The 22,972-nt window shown below is 41.5% G+C and overlaps 1 long non-coding RNA gene across 1 annotated transcript; it reads left to right on the top strand.

The window, feature by feature from the left end:
• Positions 1–375: 375 nt before the first annotated feature.
• Positions 376–1,012, top strand: LOC122652531. Its single transcript, XR_006331612.1, has 3 exons — positions 376–538; positions 632–709; positions 895–1,012. It is a non-coding gene; the product is annotated as an uncharacterized LOC122652531 (long non-coding RNA).
• The last annotated feature ends 21,960 nt before the right edge of the window (positions 1,013–22,972 follow it).

Raw genomic sequence — 22,972 nt, 5'->3', positions numbered from 1 at the left:
CTTGTTTGGAGATTGTCTGAGTAGATGTTTTTGGGGAATCCTTGCATGCAGAGGTTCCAGGGCTACCTTTGATCGGGAATTTGTTGCAGCTGAAGGGGGAAAAAGCCACACTAGACGTTTGCTAAGTGGGCTGAGATTTATGGATTGGTTTACTCGATTAAGACCGGAACCTCGAAGGTGGTTGTTGTCAATTCTGTGGATGTGGCCAAAGAGGTACCCAATAACCATCTCCCTTCTTTATCAATTCTGCAGAGTTGAGATTCTTTTTCCTTTTCGCTCTCTATGAATTTGGTCCCATTTCCATGTTTTCTCGAGGGGATTCGACGCTGTTCCTCAGACATTATCTTATTCTGCTACTCCTCAAGCAGAAACATTAAATTTGCTGATAAATTTGAGAAGCAACTACCTCACATGTTCCACCGAAAGTTGTTCCTGATTTTCTTGACAGTTCTTCATTTGTTTCTTCTGATTTGTATGAATTCTTTCAGTCATCTCTTCCTAATATAGTGAAAGGCTGCCAATGGGTCCTGCTGTATAGGTAAATATTGCTCAAGAAATTATCACATTTTCCTTCAATTTGGTTCTGTTTCTTTTAAGTTGCCTCTTAGTGCATTAGTTCTTTCAAATGAAGGGCAGTACGTTAAAACATGGAATATCACTGAGTACACTTCTAGGTAAGAGTGCTGATCTTTCTGGTCCTTGTTTGCTGGTAAGTGCACTGTGAATTTATATCTGTTCCAATAAAAGCTCCTCAGTTTTGTTAGTACAGAATTGTATTATCTAAGAGATGCTTTCTGAGTTTCATTATTTTTAACAGCATTATCATCATGGTTGTTATGATGTTTTGGTTTTTCCTTTTGGAAACTGACATGAATAATATTTTGAGCCATCTAGATCGTTGGTGATATGGAAGGTGCTGTGTTTGGTGGGTTGTTGGAATGTCCCCTAAAACCTACCACAAAAAGAAAATATCAAGTAAGTTAGCACAGTCTTCTTGTTCTAAGTTGAGATTGGTTATTTGATTTGCTCACATGGACGATGCAATCGTTGTAAATTATGCGGCCAACAAAATACCTATAATATGCCTTTACATGTGCTTATTATGACAAATTTCTGTGGGGTTCGATTGAGATTCACTAAGAGGAAGGAGTGTGTACCGGAATTGATCTTCTACATCTTTTTACTAGCAGCAATTATGATGATACTGTGAAGGTGAGAAGAATGGTATGGGGGGGGGGGGGAATTCTACAACATCTTCACTGCCAAATTAGTCATCCAGACTGATGGTAGGAGGCAGTAGAAGTATAAACAGGTCTGTAGATTTTTTGCTTCTGTTTCATCGAACTGAATCTTGAGTATTAATTCTTGTTTCTGATGTTTATTAGGGATTTGTTTAGTTTGATGGACGCTTGTGACTAATGTTAGGTTTTGTTTCATAACAATGCCTAGATTAGGGGTGTATCTGATTGTTCTGAGACTTTGCTTCATATTTATTTGTGGTGTTTCTTGGTTAGGAGAGTGCATAGATATATCTTTGGATTAATTTATTGACCAGTTCCTAGGAGATACGAGACTCATGCATGGGATAACAGTTTGTAAAGGAAGGCAAGGTGAATCGACAAAACCCTCTGCAGAATTTGATCTACTTGTACCTTCAGAATATCTATTAAAATATCCTCCATATATGATGGAGCTGCATGTGCTTTGTTCCAGGCATTAGGATTTCAAATGGATGATGTCAAACTCGGGCGTGCTCGATTGGATATTGCCTATTGGTTGTATCTTTAAGTAGTGCTCTCCCTATTGGTGTTTTTTTTTTAATTTCTTATCTCTGTCATTTATATTTCTTCACTCTTTATATTTCAAGAATATGAATCATTAGAAAGGAATCAAAGCTGCAAAACTGATCTATGATTCACAAGTTACTTCTTTTGTACCTCTTGATTGGTATTGCATGAAGGATTTCTCTTATGTAATGTAATTAGGAAAACTGTATCCTCTATTTGATGCATAGTTGTTAAGACTCCTAGGCGAATCAAGGCGGTCAAAGGGGTTGAAAAGCAAGGCGACACCAACAAGGCGACAAGGCGTCGCCCAGGCGACCAAGGCGAAACCAGAATTCAAGGCGAGGGCAAGGAGCCTAGGCGTGTAGGGATGCCTTGACAACTATGATTTGATGTAATTGGTTTGACCACAATTTCACGTAATTAAACTCAGTATATTTTTTTTAATGCCTAGCCAACTATATTGTATATATACTTGTAAAAGTTTTTGGTTCCTGAGCAGAATACAAATATTATTTTAGTCAACAGGTTTTCTCACCATTCGAAAGATGCCAATGCCTATCACTAAACAAGGTAAGGATTCTCTCTCTCTCTCTCCTAAAAGTTTTTGGTTCCTGAGCAGAATACAAATATTATTTTAGTCAACAGGTTTTCTCACCATTCGAAAGATGCCAATGCCTATCACTAAACAAGGTAAGGATTCTCTCTCTCTCTCTCCCCCCTTCACCTCTGTTCATCTGTACCTTCACCTCCGTCTATCTCTGGCCAGACTAATAGATAGCTGCTTAAGGATCAATCAAGTTTGTTTTTCATGCTTCTTTAACCTCAATAACTAATGAGTTGATTGAATTTAAAACTTAACTAATTGTCCTATATTTAGATTTTGTTTTATAACTTAACATATTGTCCTATATGTTTAGATTTATTTGTTTTTGTGTTCTCTCTTCCCCCCCCCCCCCCCTCCCCCTCCCCCTCCCACATTAAAATTGCCATTGTCCTGCACTTTTTATGGGTTGTTGATGGATGCAGAAACTTCAAAGCTAACAGTAGAGTAGATGGTGGGCCGGACTTACCTGATGATGAAGCCAATTTTGAGAGAAAAATTCTTGCAAGATCCATTACAAGGACCCAAAGTTGTAGATGATGGAATGTTCTCTAGTTTTTTATCTTTTTTGTTAGGGTTGTTCATATAGGAAAAACAGGCTTTTATGTTTTCTTTCTCTTTTATTGTAAAGATTATTTTCTTTGCTTTTATTTAATAAAGTGATTTATTTGATTTGATTTTTTTTTCCAATAAAGATAATAGTTCTTTTGTTTGGCTGATGTCTCAAGTCTTGAGTGACAACAATTCCATTTTCTTTTCTTTTAGGAAGGTATAGAATTTGATGGATGGGTGGAGAAGGTAGATGAAGAAAATGTTCATATTAAACTGAAAATGAAGGGCACATGGGAAATGACCCAGGAGGCCACTGAAAAGATCAACGGCACGATGGCTGCCAAGAGACAAATCTATGAAAGAAAGAGCTGAGTGTCGAGCAAGCCATGAATACCATGAATTGATATGGTCTACATGTCTTTCAATCCTCTTCAGTCGATCTTCTCAATAGGATAGCCTAATGCTTTATCTGTTTTGTAACTAATTTTTCCTTTTTTTATCCCTGTCATGAAGGGGATGTCATTTGGTGAAAATGGAACAGAGGTACTCTTTCTATGTAGGATTTTATAGATGGCCAGGAAGTGCAGTACTATTTCTATGGCAAAAAAAATAATTAAACTACGCTCATGCCAATTGTTCAAGATGGTTTGCCTATATACTCATTCTCGTTGTTCATGTTTCGGTTCTTTTTTCAACTTGCATTATTCACATGCAATTGCAGACGCACACGTGCGTTTGCACGTGCGAGAATGAGGTTAACTGAGGCTTTTAATTGATTTTCTATTTAATTTGTTCTTTTCCCCTTATTTCTGTTTTACTTTCTATAGGAGATTTTTCACACCTACACAGGTCGACACAAATTGAAAACAGAGAAGCTTAAGATAGATATCATCAAAGCCTATGGTATGCTTACTATAGACAAATATCATCCTCCATAGTTGAACTTTATGTTCATGTTTCCAGTTTAGTAATTTTTATTTGATAAATAATATATAATTCTTTGAGGTGGATAAGATGAATATGTTTTCTCTTCTCTTCATGTTTATAGAACTTTTGCAAACTGAGTAATCAAATACAATTACATTCAAAAAGCAGATTGAAAGAACAATGGAGAGACTGAAAAGCTAGAATGAGGTGGCTAATACTGACATTTTCAAAATTTGTTTTTATTTCTCCTTTTTTTGGGGGGGTGGGGGGGGGGGGTTGGGTTGGGTTAGCTCTCTAAATTTATTTATTTTTGGCTTCTTTAAGCATTATTTTCTTGTGCCATTGAAGCTTACAAACAATGAGGTCTTTCCTATTAGAGATATTATTAATATCAAAAGCATATTGCATTTGCAACATTTTGAATCTAACAGGTTTGCATCATCATGTAAGAATCAAACTCTTTTAACTTTTTGACTGTCTTCTTGGATGCTTTATTGGTAGTCAAGGAATTCCTGGACTTCTCTGACAATTGTAGTGACTGTTCTACAGAAACTTCTTATTAGATAGTGAGTTTACTGTTGATAGTTTTTCTTCAATATATCTTCTTTTTGCTAAAAAAAGATTGGGTCACTCATATGGTGAAATCTTTTCCTTTGCGGGTCTATATTGATTTTTCTGCTTGTCCCCCTCCTTTGCTTATAGATGCTTTTAAAGTGATGAAGTCTGTATTCTGTTTTTCTTTCAATGAATACCTTCAAATTAAAAGGAAAGAAAGTTCTAATATTATCTCAAAAACAGATTTATAATTCGTACAAACTCCCTAGATTTTACATAACGCCCTGAAGCTGATTATGGAGAATCCAACAATGGAAAGGGATTGATAAATAATTAAAAAAAGAAAAAACAGAATTGAATTGAAAGAAAAACATCCCTAGGTCAGAATGATCTAGCTCTTGCACATGCTATATGGATTTCTATTCAGCCAGGATGTAAATTTTTTTTGTAAAAGGAAGCTAATCAATAAAACCTTGGCCAACAACTAAGAAAAAGAATAGAAGCAATTGCATCCTCTATACTTAACTCACAAGAGGAGGTAAAACGATTCATGTTGTAAGCCGTAGGAGGGGAAGCTACAATGGATAGATCTCTTCTTCTTTTTGGACCCATGATCAGATTTCCTACACATAAGGCACAAACCAAAGAAGGACAGCAAATGTAAGCCAAATGGGAATGATGACATACAATTGGCAAATAAGTTATAGGAATGGAATGCTTAAATGATATGGTAATGAATTGAAAGAAGACTATGCATGACGAGAAAATCAGAATATGCATATGTAAATGATGAGGATATGAAATATGAAATGTGGATGCCATTGGGGAATATGTTGAGAAGAAAAGAAACAAGATCAATTCACACATGAAGTCTACATGAGATCCCTAGTGTGCTTAGAGGTGACACCAACAACATATGTGCTTTTGACTATTATATGTTTCAACCAATGTCAAACCAACAAGATATTGAATGAGATACTCCAACAAGAGACAAGAATTATTTAATAAAGAAAAAGGGGATAAGCACCAAGAATTTTGTAAATAATCCCATGAATAAGAAATGCATTGAGGATACATCGACTAAATGAATTATTTGGGAAATAGAGGATAAATTTCAAGGATTTTGTCAACAATCTTACAAACAAGAGAATATGCTTGAAGATAAGACAATAAGATAAATTCCTATGAGATTCTAGGGCATATAAAGGATTAAACATAAACTTGAAGGGTTGTCCTAAGCATGGAAGGATTTAGGTTTTACCCCAATTTAAACCTAGAATTGTCCAAGTAGATCCAACTACACTTGACAACCATAGCAATCAATCTTCAAAATGCTTGCAAGTGCTTTAAAAATTATAAGACATACAATGCACAAACAAAGAATCCAACCATATAGTGCCATTAATCGATTAGGGCTTGATTCTAACCCTAGAACCCTAGCCTAAATAGATTTTAGCATGGATTTGGTGTGCATAACCATAGAAATGCAAATAAAATCAAATCCTATCACAACCTAGGCTTATCCATGCCCAATCCTAGAGGAAAAGGAAGAAAGATAAAGAGACATAAGCCAAAAGTTCTACAATGGGAAAAAGGAATGTGTAAAGACAAGTAAATCCTACAATGGAAGAAGAAGAAATTGGAAAAGAGAAAAGAGAAGAGGAACCTTACCTTGAGAGTGAGAGAAGGAACTTTGAGGCTTGAGATCACAAGAAATCCACCCAAGAGAGTGCTAGGAAGCCCAAACGAAACACCTTGTAGAGCCCTCTCCTCTTGCAGTTGTGTTTCCCCTCCTTGGAGCCAAAAGTGAGTTTTAAAACTCGTGGCTCTGTTTTGTTAAGATTCTGCGAACGAACGACGAATGGAACCACTTATCGTGACTCCGCCCGTCAATCCGTCCAGCTTTAGAACTTGAAATTTTGGGGTATTAGCCTGAGCGGATCAATGAGCGGATCCATATTCACGAGTCCATTGTAGATCCGTTCGATTCATTCCTCTCGGTCAATGAACCTTCTGAGAACGGACGAACGAACGGATTCACGTTCCTCATCCGCCCGCCAGTCTGCTCTCCCTATCTTTTCGATGGAGCCACGATCGGACCCGGAGTACTTATTCCGTCAGGTAATCCGCTCGATTTATTTTAGGATTTTCAGCCCAGATTTTGGAGACTTTTTTACCCCACCCATGTATGATGAATTTATGCCTATACCCTAGGTTGGACAACCTAGTTGTGTGACCCATTTGCGAGGACCACCTAAGTCTAATTAAGGCCCTAAAATTTAAAGGGATTAGGAATTATACCTGACTGGACCAGCCAATATGAGATGGCAGGCATCAGTGTGTGTTGTGACTCCCCTCCTATACGAAAGAAGGAGAGTTACCATTGTGGATGAAAATCCTTAGACCCCGTTAGTGAGTGAACCTAAACTTACGTGGTGTAGAAACCCTTATAGGGGTACATAGGATTCAACTCTTAGCCAGGTCGCAGGTAGGAAACTACTAGGCTGGTTTGAGCAGGTTTAGTTGAACAAGCCATAAAGGCCACGAGTACTAGGGAATCAGTCACGATGCCTCAAGCTAGTGGCGACTGTATTTGTATCTTACTTGGTTCATCCAAACCTTGTATAGCCTCATAGAGGAAATCCTACACAGTGACTTGGTTCCCAAAGAGACCTAGTATACCATATCTAGAGCTACCCTTGTTCCTATGGATCGACTCAGATTATAGATATGTCCATAGAGATGTGAATGTAATTATTAAACTTATACCTATGATTGGTGTGGATATGAATATATAAGTATATTTCTTACACCTTTGCGTGTGACTAGATCTATTCTTTTGAGCCACAATTGTGACCTTGGTTTAACCTTATGGTGGTAGCTAGCTTAAGCCCTAACCCTGGTTAACCAGACCTTAATGTTAAGAAGGAATTAATTTAATAGTAACCTGGTAGGTTAGTAATGGAACCTATTTAAAGGAAGTGACTCAGACTCAGACCATGAATGGATTGTGTGGTTCTCGAGAGAGGACTAGTATGGACTTTTCCCCTGTGGGACAACTTGGTGATAGGGTTAAAGATTGTGAAAGCCAAAAATTGAAGGATGTAACAAGACCTTTTCCAATGACAGATATGAAGGGAGTAATGGGTCGCCAAAGCGTTCCCTTCGTGCTGGGAGTGACACATATGGAGGTCCCATCAATATTCCTGATCATTCTAAAGTTGGGTTAGGTAATGAGATAACCTAAAGTGAAGGCATTCAGAATGTAAACCCTATGCTGGGAACTAGGCAGGTTAAGCCCTACAACCCAAAGGTAACTAGAGTAGTGAAGGCCTAGGTGGTATCACTTGGCCTGGAGGAGCTAGAAAACTTCCTGTTCTTCATGACTTAGTTTAGTATAGAAGACAGTGTGGTTATCTCTGAAATGTGATGACTGCCGAGTCTTGACCCAATGGAGCTTAGGGTTACTATGAACCACACCCCAGTGGTAATGTGGCCTTATAAGGAAAAGGAATGGTAGAACCTTACCTGTTGGGTCAACTAGACACTACCTTACCTTGACCCGACCTCGACCTAGCTCCTGTAGTGGTTATTTAGAGGTATTGTTGTTCAACAAGCCTTCGCCCTTGAGACCCAGGTTGCCTCAAATTTTGAGGATGAATTTTTTAATAAGGTTAGGGGGACATTACACCCACACCCCAAATATTCCCTTATACCCCGAGGCAATCCAGACCTTACCCAAAGGGTAATGCCTTATGGCCAAGGTCAACACTGATGACCTTGAACTGAAAATATTATTAAAAGAATCCCCTCGAAGCTCTGGAAGTATGGGCCAAAGCCTCGCAACTTTCCTTGAAGTTTGGGCCATGACAACAGCGTCAGAGTCACAAACGGACTCACTCGTGCTGAATCTGCTCGAGGATCCGCCCGTGCTGTCATCAGCCTTTTTAGATTATTTTTCTGTGGGTCCCACATGCCTATGCCCTAGACACCCAAATTGAACCTTTGGACCATGAGGACCCCTGCCCTAACAATTGATTGGTTGTGTGGGCCATGAAAGTGGGCCCATAAGGCTTAACTTAGGTGAATGACGGGTTTTATATACCCTAACCTAAACCAAATAGACCCTAGTGGACAATTAAGTCCTATGGACTTATGGTGCACCCCAAACATGACCTAATGGACCTAATGATTATACCTAAGGCCAAACAAGCCCTAAGACCTAACTAGAACCCATTTAAAGACCTATGGGTCAACTACATTCAAAGGCCCCTAAACCAAACACACCCTAAGGCCCATCTAACCCCTTTAAAGGATATGAAAACCCCTCTCTTTCACTTATCTCTCCCCCTCCCCCATAAACCGTGGAGGAGAAGAGACAAGAGAAGAAAGAGAAGAAGGAAAGAAGGAAAGAAGGAGAAGTAGAAGTAGGAGAGGAATAGGAGGGGAAGGGAAGAAGGTGGGAGCCATGCAAAGATGGCTGGCAGCCCCACACCTCCTCCCAAGCTGGCTGGACCCAAGGGAGAAGAGAAAGAGGAGGAGAAGAGATGGAGAGAGTGGTTGGAAGAAGGAAGCTCACCAAGGTAAGCTCCCCAAACCTAGCTCTCCCCCATTTCTCTTTGATTTTGATTGTTTCTTGAGCTAGGGCTAACCTAGGGTTCCATTTGGGACCCAAGATGATGCTTGACCTATTTTGGGAGCTCTAAGGGAGCTATTGGAGGCCTCTAAGTGCTACAATTGCAGCCATGGCTAATGAATCCTTGGTTTGAACCTTGAAACCCAACCCTTGGACCAATGTGAGACCCAAACCTTGTAGGATCTTGGATCCTTGAGGTGAGCTTAGGACCTAGTGACCCTAGGAGGGCTTAGACACCTCTCCCTTATCCCTGAGAGCTTGAGGTACTCCAACCTTCAAGCCAGAGCAAAAGCCCTCTGAAATCTCGAAAGAGACTGCCGGCAGACGAATGACCGGATCCATCTATCGTGGTACCGCTCATCAGTCCACCCAGTATAAACCCTGCGTAATGGCCTAAGCGGACGAAGGCACGGATTCACTCTGTTTGCCTCCGCCCGAAGCCTGTTGCTCTCGGATCTGTCTCAGGAAATTGAATGGATGCAGGGGTGGACCCAAGAAGCACATCCGCTCGTGGATCCGCTCCCTTTTATGGTTGTCTCAGGTATCGAACAGATGCACCACCGGATACAAGCAAGAAGACCTGCCCGTGGGTCCACTCGCTCTGATTTTACCCTTTGGCCTGAACGGAGTCAGGGGCGGATTCACCTCTGCTGAGACCGTCCGTGAGTCCACTCATGCTGTCTTGGTTGAAATATGGTTTTAACCTTGAGAGCCTAGCATGGGACCCTTCTATGCATACTTTAATGAGTGTTTTTGTGTTCCTAGGCTACCCAACTCGATGGATAGCGGAGAGCCTAGGTGATATTCATGTCAACCACACGCGGCGGCGCCCATGTTAGGTGAGTGGGTTCTAGGTGATTTGTTGGATTTGAATATATATTAATATGAAATCTTAAGCATGCTAATATATACTTATAAGCATTGTGCGCATTGCATTATTATTCAGATGTGAACTGTTGTCAATGTGATATTATGCTCACCATTGTATCGGGCTATGGTGTCGGGGGTACCGGTACCAAAACCCCAATTTATTTAATTATGAAAACTGTTGTATGTCATCCTGAACTGTATGTGCCGTGTTGTACTAGTACCCGGGTACTAGATGGAATGGGACGTTGATGCACTCAGAATACCTCTCGGGACGATAGGACCTGCATATAGTATATCTGCGGCTAGGATGCTTGTTCCCTTATGCTACGACCCTTGCCAACAAGGGTTTATGTGTTGGATAGTCTGAGCACCTGTGGTTTATGGAGATGGGAGAGGCCAGGACAGGGGTAGTGATGGCTATCAGGGTTTGCCACTGGGTGGTCATGATGGCTTCTATTGGCGCAGGCCCCCTTGTGATAATTGAGGTTTCACTAGGGCGATAGGATAAGTGACCCTCAGTGTCTCCTGAGTTATCATTCACTGGGGTGATAGGATAAGTGACCCTCAGTGTCTCCCGAGTTATCACAGTAGCATATACTTGATCGATAGAATTGTGTGTTAGGTGAAAAATGAATCTAACATCAGCATGCATCATTCTGATTGATATTGATTGTATGGTGTATGTGCATTCCCATTTGCTTCCTCACTAGTTAGTATAGCTAACCTCGTTGCGTAACCCCTTTTTAGTTGTTATGCAGGAGGTACTACTCTTGATGAGCACCGTTGGATGCGAATCAAGTGGAGCCGTGATTGTGACTTGGATGTAGATGTACACCCAAGATTGGTGCCCGTGGGGCAATTATTTATCATTTAATTTTCTATTTTCATTCCACAATCATGTATAAACTGTGTGTTTATTTAATAGGAGAGCAATGAATGGTTACTTATATTAGAATTGTAATATGTGTTATCATTAGAGAACCAATGTTCTATAATTTCACATGATTTAATTTAATTTCACTTCCGCTAACTTTGTACCTAGAATAGTTTATTTCCTTTTGTACGTTCATTTCTGTTATCAATATGTGATGACAAGGTGGACTGTGGCTCGAGACACTATATCTGCGATCCTGGTAGCTGTTGGGATGATGTGTGATTGTCTCAGTCATACCCCTATGTGACAATATATTACATCGGGATGGGGGTGTGACACCTACCGTATGGGAAGTTCCTAACCTTGGTGTTCAGACATTTTGACGTTCCCCTCGATAGAGAGTACATGAATAGGGACAGGTCTAGACCCATCAGTAAGACCTCGATCCTGAAGATGAAAGTGTAGGGGGAACCTGAAGGCGATCCAGAGGAGTGTGATGAGATAGAGCAGGAGCAGGGTGACATAGAGGGGTCCGATGCGCAGTTTACTAATTTGCCCTCCTATGTGCCGACTGGTGCTACTAGCTCACAGATGCCTAAGCATTGATCTTGTCTCTTTTCCTTCACTTCATGCATATCCCCAATGGTATCCATGTTCTATATTATATTTTTTTTTGGTCTCCTCATCATGTATAACCTTCTCATCTTACCATTTCCAAATCATTTAGGCATTTCACTTCTATAATTTTATTTTCTAATCATATCTCATCATTCCAATTTGGCTTACATTTGTTGTCTTCTTGGGTGGTGTCTTGTGTGTAGGAAAATAGCCATGGCTCCCAAAAGGAAGGGGGATCTAGCCATAGTGATAGCAATTCCCACAACCTATAATGTGGGGCAGTTTATCTCGGAAAAGACCGAGGTAATATTCCAACAACACATATTCAATAGGAAGATTCTAGTAGAGAGAGATGTGGTGGTGGAGGAGCTTCTAGCCTACAAGGTGGGTGCCAGATTTGACAAGCTGAGGTGGAGTAGCATGCTGACTCAGCCTAAACTCTACTATCCCACATTGGTTCGAGAGTTTTATTCCAACTTGGCACTAGTCAAAGAGGATGATGATGGCTTCAAGTTGACCTCCTTTGTGAAGGGGGTCACCTTTAGTTTTAATGTGGTGGAATTGGGGATTCTTCTTGATGTATCTACAAAGGGTGACAGAGTCTACTATCCCCAAGTAGTGATCCTAACAAGTGCTTGTCTCCAGCAGAAAATCAGAATTTGTTCAAGACTCTCACCAACAACAAGTCTGATGAGAATGATGATCTCTCCCGGTTTCCTCCTTCACAACGGGTTCTTACATTCATAACCAAGACCAATCTGGCTCCTTCCAAGGCACATAGCACACAGCCTCCTCTGATGTTAGCAGTCCTAGCATACTCCTTGTACACTGGCTAGCATATTTGTCTACCTCATGTGGTTATTCAGCATATGGCTCACGCGGTACTAAATCTTGCCCGCAACAATACTTTGCTATATGGTAGACTGCTCACACAAGTCTTTCTGTATTTTGGGATTGACCATGACCATGAGCCCAAGGAAACAAGTACTGAGGGGCCTATTGGGTTCAATGTATTATAGAAGATGGGTTTGTACTACGATTATGATAGTGTCAGGGAGCCAATCAGATATGGGGAGGGCAGAGGACCCAGAGAGGTTGATGATGATAGTGATGATGACATTGAGTTTATGGGCTCCGGGCCATTTGCTGCAGGGACTTCTGGTGTACCAGGGGAGGTGGAAGTGATATTCTCATGGCTATCAGACGATTGAACTTAAGGATGTTAGAGGGCTTTGATGATGTCAAGAACAATTCTCAAATCAAGCTCAGCGTCTCGAGCGCATAGAGAGAGGAGTGGACGACATCAACACCTTCCTTGGTCGTGGTGGTGGCGATGGGGCGGATGACTAGCCCAACTCTTTATCCAAGCAATCTGAAGTTACTTTGAATCAAACTTTTCTTTTCTTGTCTCTGATGGATGTTGGAACTATTTTCTTTTAACTTTCCTTTGTTTTCTTGCTTTTCTCTCTTTTATTTTTTTTTTATCAGCTAGTTTAGGGAACTTTTGATGGTGGAATTGTTTGGAACTTTTGGTTTAGGGTGGAAAGCATCATATGTTTTGAGTTGGATCAGTTGAAATCTTGTGTTTTGAGTTGGGAGAATTACAATCACTCCCAAGCAGGAATTTGGAACAATGGTGGTTAGATTTATATCTTTTGATTGAGCAGGACAGAATCACAGGTTTTGAGTTTGAGATAGATGAAAGCATGAATGTTGAGTTGAGAACGACACCACTATGCCCTAACAAGAATTGGAACATGTTGGAAATTGTATTTGGTTTCACACACACACACACACACACACACACACACACACACACACACACACATATATATATATTTATGTGTTTAGTTATTTCTTTATGTTTGAATCATTGATCATAATCGTGGGTTGGTTATGTTTGATTTATCATTGTTTACTTTGGATCATCATATATATTTGCCCATCACTTACTCAAAATCCAACAAAGTATCAATATGGTTATTATTTGAGAGCCTATGTTTCAAGTCCTAGTTCCATGTTCACCTATTATTTTCTAGGTTCTTATTTCACCACAATCAGTCTTCTCCTATGTCTTTACACAATCATTTATGTTCTTGAGATTTTGAAATTAGAACCTAATTTATGGAGAGTAAATCAAGAGGTTACGCCAGACTGTAGTCGATGCAGAGCATCATTGCTCTGATACCACTTTGTCACGTCCCCATCCCGATGGAGATATTTTACATTAAATAGGGATGACTAAGACAACACGTGTCATCCCAATACCTACCAGGATCACAGATACAGTGTCCCGAACCACAGTCCACCCTGTCATCAAATCATGATAATAGCAAGGAACATACCAAATGGAATATATTGTTCCAATTACAGAGTTAGCGGAAGTAAAATTTAATTAAATCATGTGAAATTATAGAGCATCGGTTCTCTAATGATAACACATATTACCGTTTCAATATTTGTAGCCATTCATTTCTCACCTTATTATTAAACATACAGTTTATACATGATTATGGATGAATACAGAAATAAATAATAAATAATTGCCACTAGGGAACCATTCTTGGGTGTACACTAACATCCAAGTCATAGCCACCGGCTCCACTTGATTTGCATCATATGGTGCTCATCAAGAGACAACCTGCATATCAACTAAAAAGGGATTGCGCAACGGGGTTAGCTACACCAGCTAGTGAGGGAGCAAAGGAGAATGCACATACATACACACAAACAATTTCGAGCAGAATGATGCATGGTAATGTTAGATTCATTTTCCACCTAGCACACAATTCTATAAGTGAAGTGTATGCTACTATGATAACTCGGGAGACACTGAGGGTCACTTAATTTATTACCCCAGTGAAACCTCAATTATCACACAGAAGCCTACGCCGATAGAAACCATCCAATCACCCAGTGGAAGACCCCGATAACAATCGCTACCCCTGACTTGGCCTCTCTCACCTCCACAGGCAACAGGTGCTCAGACTATCCAACACATAAACCCCTGTTGGCAAGGGTCGTAGCATAAGGGAGTAAGCATCCTAGCCACAGATATACTACATGCAAGTCCTATCGTCCCGAGAGGTATTCCGAGTGCATCAACGTCCCATTCCATCTAGTACCCAGGTATCAGCACGGCACGGCACATACTGATCAGGATGACATATAATAGTTTTTATAATTAAATAAATTGGGGTTCCGGTACTGGCACACCCGGCACCGTCACCCGATACAATGGTGAGAATAATATCACATTCATAACAGTTCACATTTGAGATAAATAATGCAATATGCACAATGCTTATATTTATATAATAGCATGATATTGGTTGCTTAATATATATATTCAAACCCAACAAAGTCACCCCAAAACCCACTCACCGAACTCGGGTGTCACCCGGCGTGGTTGACATGAATCTCACCTGTGCATCAGCTATCCATCGAGTTGGGTAGCCTAAAAATACAAAAGCAATCATTAAAAGACGTATAGAGGGGTCCCATGATAGGCCCCCAAGGTTAAAATAAAATTTCAACCAAGATAGCACGAGCGGACTCACGGGCGGAAGGAACAGGTGAGTCCGCCCCTGACTCCGTTCAGGCCAAAAGGTAAAACACAAGGAGCGGATCCACGGATGAAACTTCTTACTTGGATCTATTCGTGTGTCCGTTCAATTTCTAAGACACACCTGAGAGCGAGGGGATCCACGAGCGGAGGCGCCATCTTAATCCGCCCCTGCATTTGTTCAATCTCTGAGATAAACCTAAGAGGGAACTGACCACGGGCGGAGGCAACAGAGTGAATCCATTCCTTTATTCGTTCAGGTCAAGTCATTGGGATTACACTGGGCGGACTGACGGATGGTACCACGATTGGTGAATCTGTTTGTTCGTCCATCGCAGTTCTTTTTCGAGATTTTTCAGGGTTTTCCCTCTAGCTTGAAGCATGAAGTACCCCTAGCACTCAGGGTCATGGAAGGGGTGTCTAAGTCTCCCTAGTGTCACTAGAACCTAGGCTTACCCCATGGATCCAAGATCACACAAGGGTTTGGTCTCATTTAGTCCAAGGGTAGGGTTTCATGGCTTAGAACTAAAGCTTCAGCAGCAATGGTTGCAAAGCAGCTCATACAAGCCACAACTAGGGTTCGGTCATCACCATTTGACCTCCAATAAGGGCTGAGCTTCACCTTGAGTCCCAAATGGAACCCTAGGTTAGCTCAAGCTCAAGGAATCTAATTCATCTCAAAATGAAAATGGAAAGAGAGATGTACCAAGGGTTTCGATCATACCTTGGTGAGTGGAGCTCCATTCCCAGCCCTAGCCAGCCTTGAAGAACCACCACCTCTTCCTTCCCCCTTTCCTTTCCATCTCTTCTTCTTCTCTGCTCCTTCTCCCCTTGTTCGGACAGTAAGAGGAGATGTGGGGCAACCAGCCATCTTGGCATGGCCTCCATCTTCTTCCTTTCCCCTCGTATTCCTCTCCTACTTCCACTTCTTCTTCTTCCTTTCCTCTTCTCCTTCTTTCCTTGTCTCTTCTCCTCCACGGTTTGCTTGGGAGGGGGAGAGATAAGGGAATAGGAGTTTAGGTTTGTCTTTTTAGGGTTAAAAGAGCCTTAGGTCTTGTTTGTTTAGGTGCCCCCAAACACTAGTTAGTCTTTTGGGTTTAATTAGGTCTTAGGGCTTGTTTGGTCCATGTCATAACCCATTAGGTCAATTTTGCTAATTAGGACATGTTTGAGTTAGTCCTAAGTCCCATAAGACCTATTTGTCCTCTAAGGTTTGTTTGGTTTAAGTTAGGGTATAAAACCCATTATTTATTTAAGTTAAGCCTTATGGGCCCACTTTCATGGCCTAGCTAACCACTTAATGGTAAGGGTGGGAGTCCATATGGTCTGGGGATCTAATTATGGTGTCCGGGACACGGGAACGTGGGTCCTATAAGAAAATAAACCAAAAAGGCAGGTAACAGCACGGGTGGATCCACGAGCAAAACTAGTTCAAGTGAGTCTATTCGTGATTCCGTTGCTGCTGTCAGGGTCCAAACTTCAAGAAAAGTTACAGGGCTTTGACCCGTACTCTCAAGACTTCGAGGGGACACTTATAATAATATTTTAAGTTTGAGGTCACATGTGTTGGCCGGTGCCACTATGGCATTGCCCGTTGGTGTCTAATTTAACCCGGGGTATTAGGGTATATTTCGGGTGCGGGTTTAATAGGTTCTCCGAGAACAAAGAGCACCTATCCATGACCCAAGGGGTAAGTTCAAGCCTAATTGGAGTGGACCTTACCATGTTAAAGAAATTTTAACTGGGCAAGTTGTTTGGCTCATGGATCTTGATGGAGACGATATCAAGGGCCTTGTCAACATGGACCAACTCAAAAAATATTTTGTGTAGCTGTCAAGTCTACATGAACTACGTTTGACCTGATTCCTTTTCAAAGGATACATAGGCAACTTTGCATGCTCAATTGCGGTCACAACAACCCTTCACCAGGGGCATATCTCAAAATCCGCCACCCAGCAATCTCTACCATCCATTGAAAAAAAAATCTGTCATCCAGCACCTCCAAAAGATAATCTGCCATCCCACACTTTCCCATGTGTTACTAGTAGGAGCTGACTGTTCCTTGAGTCCGTTTTTAAAAAAAAGGAGAGTGAGAGGGAGAAATCTCTTCCGATTTACTAAAAAAGTTCTTCGGCTGAATATAGGTGACATGCACCCTCCAAAGAAGACAACTCTCGATGAGATCTTACGCAAATGGACCATCAACATAAATTCAGATAATCCAACTATTTTGGAAGATATGCATTTACCAGTTCTCAAAAGAATCATGTGTATGGAGATTCATCATGATATGCTTCGACAAGCATACCAATGCTGGGATCCTAAACTCCATCTTTTTAGATTTGGAGACATGAGGACAACCCCCACGATTGAAGAAGTCTGAGCTTGCATGCTCTCGCCACCACCAGGAAGACTTTTTCACTCGCCTTTACGTCACAATTATGAAGAAGTTTTGTCAGACCTCTTTGGGTGGACCACGAAGGAGGTCAAAGAGGTCATGAATTATGGTAGAGTGGATATCATGAAAGTAGAAAGGGGCCTTCTCCAAGCAAGAAAGCATCGAAAAAGCTCAATAGAAGAATAGGAGGAGAGCATATATATTTTGCATGATTGGGAGGTACTTGTTACGCACCTCAAAAAAAGGTGTTCCCTTTATAATGGCCGACGTCGTCCGACAGCTTCTTTAAGGATGCGACATCACCCCCACAATACTAGCTGAGGCCTTCAAGGGTCTAGATGAAATAAGCGCCGCCCGAAGATATGGCACAGATTATTGCATAAGATCACCCATAATTTTGCAAATTTGGTTACTGGAAAGGCTACGATTGGTCAGGCCGATACCTAGCACCAGGTTACAACTGAAGCATCTTCAAATCTGAAGGGAAACGGAAGAATTTCATTCCATCAAGGATTGGAGAAGATACTTGGAAGGAAGAACAGACAAGAAGATTTAGTGGGATTGCCATTAGTGGAATATAGAAGCCCCGATTTTCAAGATTCAGGGATGTGATTATGTGAGGTTGATGGGTCTAACCCATAGCACCTTCTATTTACCTCACCTTGTACCCAGGCAATATCATTTGACTCCAAGAGCATCAGAAGTGAAGGTTCAACCTCAGAAAAGGCTAACATCGAAAGTCGTAAGTCTATTGGACGAGTTATGGATGAAGTATGTAATCGCAGGGTGACCTTATTGGACTTTGTACCTACTCCCTCTCTTTACCTTAATCTTACCATTCTCATGCATGTAACAATCAAAGATTAAATGAAAATATCTGGAATTGTGCATTGCAAAGGAAAAGTAAGTGTCTTAAGATAACTAACATGTTTTTTTTAACACCACCTAAAATAAAGGAAAATGAACAACCAACATCCAAAATTTAAGATGATAAAAAGAAAGTGTGCATAATAAGGAGGGGGAAAGGCTAATTCTCGCCACCAAAGGACGAAGCCTCACTCTCAGCCTCCGGAATAAACTCACCATCATCACTGCCATCATCATCATCATCATAATCATCATCACTATCATGCAGCTCGAATGGCGAAGGAAAGAGTCCTGCAGATGTCAACTACCTCCGAAGGCGCCTGTTCTCCTCTGAGTATTGCTGCCAATGGCCCTCAAAGGAATCCTGGGATTGTCTCATCTTGCCAAGCTGGTTACCCTGAAAAGGGTAAAGAAACGAGATCATTTCAAAAAAGGTAAGATCCCAAGGGAAAGGAAAAGAAATGACATAAAAGAGAAGGCATTCACCAGACGCTGGAAATCATATATCCGCTCCAAGAGTTCTATGTCCATGCTCGCCTGCATTCGACGCATGTCAACATACCGTTCAGCACTGATCTGTTATGATGGAAAGGGCCAAGAGTCAGCATCAAGGCAAGGAAATTAATTAATGAAAGGGAGAAGAAGGTGACATACCCCATCGAAAGGAATCGGAGTCCAAGATCGTGGTCAGAAACCTTACAAGCAGGAAGGAAAGTTTGAAGACTGGCATCGAACCTGGAGGGTATGGTCCATCCCTGGTACCCTGGAATAAGATCACGTCTGTGCAATACGCAAACCTGCACTAGTGACATGAGAAGGATGAGAATTCACGCTACAATCGTGCGAAGGAGGCAATCCATACTCGCTAGGGATCAGGCGATGACCTGGATACTGTGAAGAAAAGAAAAGATGAGATTGTCAAAAATAAAATAAAATAAAATAATGTCGGGATGGGACAATGTTCAAGAAAATACCATAGGACCTTCTCGGCTCAAGCGAACACACACTATCTCGTGATAGAGAAAGTGTCACACCCCCAACCCGATGAAATATAATTTACAATAAAGGGAGTAACTGGGACAACAAGTGTCATCCCAATAACTACCAGGATCACAGATACAGTGTCCCGAGCCACAGTCCACCCTATCATCAAGTCATGATAATAGTAGGGAACGTACCCAATGGAATAAATCATTCCAATTACAGAGTTAGCGAAAGCAAAATTTGATTAAATCATGTGAATATAGAGCATCGGTTCTCTAATGGTACACATAGTACAATTTAAATGTTTGTAACCATTCATTTCTCTCCTTACAAATTAAACATAAAGTTTATACATGTATGAAAATGCATACAAAAATAAATAATAAATCATGCCACTAGGGAACCATTCTTGGGTGGACATCAACATCCAAGTCACAGCCATCGGCTCCGCTTGATTCGCATCCAATGGTGCTCATCAAGAGATTACCTGCATATCAACTAAAAAGGGCTTGCACAACAGGGTTAGCTCCACAAGCTAATGAGAAGCAAAGGGGAATGCACATACACACAAACACGCAAATTTCAAGCAATATGATGCATGCTAATGTTAGATTCATTTTTCACCTAGCACATAATTCTAAGTCAAGTGTATGCTACTGTGATAACTCGGGAGACACTAAGGGTCATTTAACTTATCATCCCAATGAAACCTCAACTATCACACGGGAACCTACGCCGGTAGAAGCCATCAGACCACCCAGTGGTAGACCCTGATAGCCATCACTACCCCTGACCTGGCCTCTCCCACCTCCACAGGCAATAGGTGCTCAGACTATCCAACACATAAACCCCTGTTGGCAAGGGTCGTAGCATAAGGGAGCAAGAATCCTAGCCACAGATATACTACATGCAAGTCCTATCGTCCCGATAGGTATTCCGAGTGCATCAATGTCCCATTCCATCTAATACCCGAGCATCAGCATGGCACGGCGCATACAGATCAGGATGACAATTAACAAGTTTCATAATTAAATTTGGGGTTCCTGTACTGGTACACCCGGCACCATAACCCGATACAATGGTGAGAATAATATCATATCACATTCATAGTAGTTTACATTTGAGATAAATAATGCAATGCGCATAATGCCTATATTTTATATAACAGCATGCTAATGATTGCTTAATATATATATTCAAACCCAATAAAATCACCCAAAACCCACTCACCAAAATTGGGTGTCACCCGGAGTGGTTGACATGAATCTCACTGGTGCACCAGCTATCCATCGAGTTGGGTAGCCGAAGAATGCAAAAGCAAACGTCAAAACGAGTATAGAGGGATCCCATGTTATGCCCCCAAAGTTAAAGCTAAGTTTCAACCAAAACAGCACGGGCGGACTCACGGATGGAAGGAACAGGGTGAGTCCGTCCCTAACTCCGTCCAGGCCAAAAGGTTAAAACACCAGGGATGGATCCAAGGATGAAACTTCTACTTGGATCCATTCCTGCATCCATTTCATTTCTGAGACACACCCGAGAATGAGCGGATCCATGGATGGAAGCGCCTTCTTAATCCGTCCCTGCATCCGTTCAATCATTGAGACATTCCCGAGAGAAAATGAACCCGCAGGCAGAGGCAACAGAGTAAATCCGTTCCTTCATCTGTTTAGGTCCAGTCACTGGGATTATACTGGATGGAGTGACGGATGGAACCACGACAGTGAATCCGTTCGTGCATCCATCAAAAATCTTTTTCGAGATTTCTAAGGGTTTTCCCTCCAGCTTGGAGCCTGGAGTTCACATGGCACTCAGGGTCATGGAGGGGTGTTCTAGGTCTCCCTAGGGTCACTAGAATCTAGGCTTACCTCATGGATCCAAGATCACATAAGGATTTGGCTCCATTTGGTCCAAGGGTAGGGTTTGGTGATTTAAAACCAAGGAATTAGTAGTAATGGCTGCAAAACAGCTTATAAAAACCTCAACTAGCGTTTGGTCATCACCATTAGAGCTCCAACTAAGGGCTGAGCTTCACCTTGAGTCCCAAATGGAACCCTAGATTAGCTCAAGCACAAGAAATCTACTTAAATCAAGAATGTACAAGGAGAAGAGGGAGGTACCAAGAGTTGGAGCTTACCTTGGTGAATGGAGCTCCAACTCTAGCCCTAGTCAGCCTTGAAGATCCACCTCCTCTTCCTCCTTCTCTTCCTTTCTTTCCTTTTCTTCTTCTCCTTCTCCCCTTTTTCTTCTTTTTTTCAAGCCTTGCTTGAGCATGAGGAGGGAAGGTAGGGCAGCCAACCTTCTTGGCATACCTTTCATCTTCTACCCTTCCCCTCTCATTCGTCTCCCTACTTCCACTTCTTCTTCTACCTTGTCTCTTCTCCTCCACGGTTTGCTTGGAGGGGGAGAGATAAGGGAATATGAGTTTATGTTTTATCTTTTAAGGGTCAAAAGGGGCCTTAGGTCTTGTTTGTTTAGGTGCCCCTAAAACACAAAATAGTATTCTAGGTTTTTAATGGGCTTTAGGGCTTGTTTGGCCAAGGTCATAACCTATTAAGTCCATCTAGTTAGGACATGTTTGGGTCAGCCCTAAGTCCTATAAAGTACATTAGTTCTTAGGCTTTGTTTGGTTTAAGTTAGAATAGAAAACTCATTATTTGTTTAAATTAAGCCGTATGGGCCCACTTTCATGGCCCAAATAACCATAAGAAGGTAAGGGTGAGGGTCCACATTGTTCTAAGGTCTAATTAGGGTATCCAGGACACAGTGATGTGGGTCCCACAGAAAAATAAATCAAAAGGGCAAGTAACAGCACGGGCGGATCCACGAGTGAAACCAGTCGAGTGAGTCCGTTCGTGACTCTGTTGCTGCTGTCAGGGCCCAAACTTCAAGAAAAGTTGCGGGGCTTCGACCTGTACTTCCAGGACTTCGAGGGGACACTTATAATAATATTTTAGGTTCAATGTCACAGGTATTGACCAGCACCACCGTGGCATTATCCGTTGGTAAAAGTCTAATTTGACTTGGGGTATTTGGGTATATTTCGGGTACGGGTGTAACAGAAAGTCCTGATATTTCTGATCCGCCATGGTCATTTCCAATGCAAGGATCTCGGCCATCAATTCGTCTATATCAGGAGATAAAAGAGGAGAATGCATATGAGGAGGAGGAGGTCGAGGCACAATCTGAATGGAATGCCATTGAAGAGTAACCCTCTCCCTAAGATACAGCTCAATCCCGATCGGACTTTCAAAAGCTATCCGCATCTGAACAAGTCTGAAGACGTACTAATACTCCTCCTTGTCATCAGGATCATGTAAATTCACCTAGAGGGGGGGGTGAATAGGTGTAGGTTCAAAAATTAAAACAACAATGCAAAAATAAAATCTTAATACAAGAAATAGAGAATAGTAGAGACAAGCAATAAGAAAAGACACAAGCAATTTATAGTGGTTCGGCCAATATGTGCCTACGTCCACTCCTCTCACCTTAGAGAGAATTCACTATATAGAATCTTGAGTGAGCAAGAGGACTCTTACAACAACTACTCTTGAGAAGCTGAGCAAGAGGACTCAAACACAACTACTCTTGACTTGTGAGCAAGATGACTCCTTCTCTTGATTTGGAGCAAGAGGACTCAATAACAACTTTAAGTAAAGTACTAAGTAGTTTAGGATTACCTTACAAACTTAGTAGAATGAGTGCTACCTCTTAGTCAATGTAGCTTGGATGCAAGTA

The sequence above is a fragment of the Telopea speciosissima genome, chromosome 2, assembly GCF_018873765.1.
Source record: "Telopea speciosissima isolate NSW1024214 ecotype Mountain lineage chromosome 2, Tspe_v1, whole genome shotgun sequence".
NCBI lineage: Eukaryota > Viridiplantae > Streptophyta > Magnoliopsida > Proteales > Proteaceae > Telopea > Telopea speciosissima.
This window is presented reverse-complemented; position numbering and strand designations above follow the sequence as displayed.